At 49.6% G+C, this 3825-nt stretch overlaps 1 non-coding gene across 1 annotated transcript; it reads left to right on the forward strand.

Moving 5' to 3' along the window:
* Positions 1–3473: 3473 nt before the first annotated feature.
* On the forward strand, positions 3474–3548 carry Trnat-ugu (transfer RNA threonine (anticodon UGU)). Its single transcript has one exon. It is a non-coding gene; the product is annotated as a tRNA-Thr (tRNA).
* The last annotated feature ends 277 nt before the right edge of the window (positions 3549–3825 follow it).

A 3825-nucleotide genomic window follows, 5' to 3' on the forward strand; every position in this document is an offset into this window, starting at 1 on the left:
AATAGTAAAATTTAGTACGTACCAAGCTGAGCTGCAGTCACAGGTAAACTAAAATATGGTAACAAAACTCGCACTCTTAATTCCTGGTTGTGTAATCTAAATATTGTAGCTAGCTATGAATACTTTAACTGAACTTTGAAATTAAAGCAGTGAAATGCTATAATATTAGTTTAATGCTGGCGTTTGAGTTTCAACGACACTCGGGTTCATTGCGGAAAAGGAAGGGACCCTGCTTGGTAATGCAATTGGGACAATGAGCAACAAAGGTTCATGCTAAATAGCAGTAATTTTGTGATGCAACAATTTTAAAAGTTTGAAAAGCTGAATTCTGCCATACAGTTCTAAAACTTTACGTGCTTCCAGTCTTCCTTGTTGGTTGATTGAAGGTGTGAAGCCGTCGATCGAGGAGGTGGCGACAGTCACTCATTGTCGGCCGTCGCTGTTGCAGAAGCTGGATGTTGGCGCGCCTTCTTCTCGACACGGTCACCAGACAAAACGGGCTCTTGATGTGCGCCAGCTAATGCTTCCCGTCTGTGACACCATGTCAGAAACTATCATCGCAAGTCGAGCGCAATTACATGCTGCCAAACCCCGAAAGCGCGGCAACTCGCGGGAGCATCACACAACACACCTGCTCCACTCGCTACTCCAGCCAGACTCTCTCTCTGGTCTGCCCGCGCTCCACACGACCTATCAACGTATTCGTTCGATAGCATAGTTTTCCCTAGGCAAGACGCAGCGTAAAATTACAAATAATATTTACAAAACAACCAATTATACATCGACATCAATGCATAGATATATATATACAAACAGTAAAACAATTACAATATACAAAGACACAGAAATGTTATATCTTCAGGTAACAAAATAAGGAAAAGAAATTATAGTACAATAGATGGAAATAGGAGGATATGCATTTCCGGCGTTACAACTCTCTTGAAGTAGGGCATCATCAGTGGCCTGTAATTAAAGATGTTTACAGTTTTGTTTTCTAGCTCACAGAACAGTTCGTTAACAAATTGTTCGCTTTTACCTTCGGTAATTTCCGGTTGGTGCTTCGCCTACATCAGGAATGCCGTCCGCTGGCTGTCCACCCACTCACTGATGCGCCCCTACTCCGCTGACGTACGGGGCTGTGGAAGGCGGCCGTGCCAGCGAGTGGACTCACTTCTGCACACAAAACGCGGCTTAAGGCCGGGGCTCGCCGAGGGCGCTGCGACCGCAGGCGGTGGGCGGCGCCTAATCCCCGGAGCGCTGGGAACCGCCGAGAGGGCCTATTTGCAGGACGAAGGGCGCAGGGCGCAGGGCGCAGGGCGCAGGGCGTGCCGGCCGCGACAGCAGAATTACCGCCCGCTCCCTGACAGCCCTTCAGGCGCTGCTGTCGCGCCGGCCTCCTCCCGTGCAATCATTTCCGCCCACTCTGGCTTCCGGTGCGTGTCTGTCCCAGTCGGGGCGTGACCTGTCCTCTCCTATGGGAACACCGCGCCGTCGCTAGACACGTCCACGGATCGGGCCCTGCTTAGTTGTACAGCCCTTCCTATTGGAGACGTCTGACACTTTCAAATACCAAAAAATAATGAAATCCTCGTAACAGTGTTGTTGTATAAGACAGTAGCACGGAAATGTTTGCAGAAGCCCACCTCGAGGAAGATCAGTTTGGGTTTCGGACAAATGTAATAACACGCCAGGCAGTGCTAGGCCAATGACTTGTCTTACACTACGGGCCATTAGAATTGCTACACGAAAAAGAAATGCAGATGATAACCAGGTATCCATTGGACAAATATATTATACTAGAGCTGACACGTGATTACATTTTCACGCAATTTGGGTGCATAGATCCTGAGAAATCAGTACCCAGAACAACCACCTCTGGCCGTAATAACGGCCTTGATACGCCTGAGCGTTGAGTCAAACAGAGCTTGGATGCCGTGTACAGCTAGAGCTGCCCATGCAGCTTCAACACGATACCACAGTTCATCAAGAATAGTGACTGACGTATTCTGACCAGCCAGTTCTTCGGCCACCATTGACCAGACGTTTTCAATTGGTGAGTGATCTGGAGAATGTGCTGGCCAGGGCAGCAGTAAAACATTTTCTGTATCCAGAAAGGCCCGTACATGACCTGCAACATGCGGTCGTGCATTATCTTGCTGAAATGTAGGGTTCCGCAGGGATAGAATGAAGGGTAGAGCCACGGGTCGTAACACATCTGAAATGTAACGTCCACTGTTCAAAGTGCCGTCAATGCGAAGAAGAGGTGACCGAGACGTGTAACCAATGGCGCCACATACCATCAGGCCTGTGATACGCCAGTATGGCGATGACGAATACATGCTTCCAATGTGCGTTCACCGCGATGTCGCCAACACGGATGCGACCATCATGATGCTGTAAACGAAACCTGGATTCATCCGAAAAAATGACGTTTTGCCATTCGTGAACCCAGGTTCGTCGTTGAGTACACCATCGGATGCGCCCCTGTCTGTGATGCAGCGTCAAGGGTAACCGTAGCCATGGTCTCCGAGCTGATAGTCCATGCTGCTGCAAACGTCCTCGAACTGTTCGTGCAGATGGTTGTTGTCTTGCAAACGTCCCCATCTGTTGACTCAGGGATCGACACGTGGCTGCACGATCCGTTACAGCCATGCGGATAAGATGCCTGTCATCTCGACTACTAGTGATACGAGTAATAATACGAGGCCGTTGGGATCCAGCACGACGTTCCGTATTACCCTCCTGAACCCACCGACTCCATAGTCTGCTAACAGTCATTGGATCTCGACCAATGCGAGGAGCAATAGTGCGATACGATAAACCGCAATCGCGATAGGCTACAATCCGACCTTTATCAAAGTCGGAAACGTGATGGTACGCATTTCTCCTCCTTACACGCGGCATCACAACAACGTTTCCCCAGGCAACGCCGGTCAACTGCTGTTTGTGTATGAGAAATCGGTTGGAAACTTTCCTCATGTCAGCACGTTGTAGATGTCGCCACCGTCGCCAACCTTGTGTGAATGCTCTGAAAAGCTAATCATTTGCATATCACAGCATCTTCTTGCTGTCGGTTAAATTTCGCGTCTGTAGCACGTCATCTTTGTGGTGTACCAATTTTAATGGCCAGTGGTGTAGATAGACTACAGGAAAGCAAACGCAATGTTCGACCACACGAAGTTGCCCCCTCTACAACTGGCGGGAAGAAGAGGGTTGTAACTGACACGAGCGTGGTGGGACGAGCTTGGACGTCCATATATACTTAAGGCTAACCGGCCACTGACCTCCTTCTTCTCTGCTGGATGGACACGCATTGCCAGAACTCTTACGGGACTCGGTAAGATTGTCTGCGGCTAGTAAAGAGTGTAATGGGCAGGGGCACTACGAATGTAGTGTGAGGACATTAAGTTGGGAATGTGGGTCTCACGGGAAGCGTGGAAGGGATAAATCCCTGCAGTAGATCTATCCTCTGTGCCCTCGGTGGCTTAGATGGATAGAGCGTCTGCCATGTAAGCAGGAGATCCCGGGTTCGAGTCCCGGACGGGGCACACATTTTCAGCTGTCCCCGTTGATGTATATCAACGCCTGTCGACAGCTTAGGGTCTCGATTTAATTATCATGGACATCTGTGGGGGCCAAGAACGGCAGCTGTAGCAGACCAACAAGAAGAAGAGTGAGCCTCGTTCTACACTCCTGGAAATGGAAAAAAGAACACATTGACACCGGTGTGTCAGACCCACCATACTTGCTCCGGACACTGCGAGAGGGCTGTACAAGCAATGATCACACGCACGGCACAGCGGACACACCAGGAACCGCGGTGTT

The sequence above is a fragment of the Schistocerca cancellata genome, chromosome 5, assembly GCF_023864275.1.
Source record: "Schistocerca cancellata isolate TAMUIC-IGC-003103 chromosome 5, iqSchCanc2.1, whole genome shotgun sequence".
Lineage (NCBI taxonomy): Eukaryota > Metazoa > Arthropoda > Insecta > Orthoptera > Acrididae > Schistocerca > Schistocerca cancellata.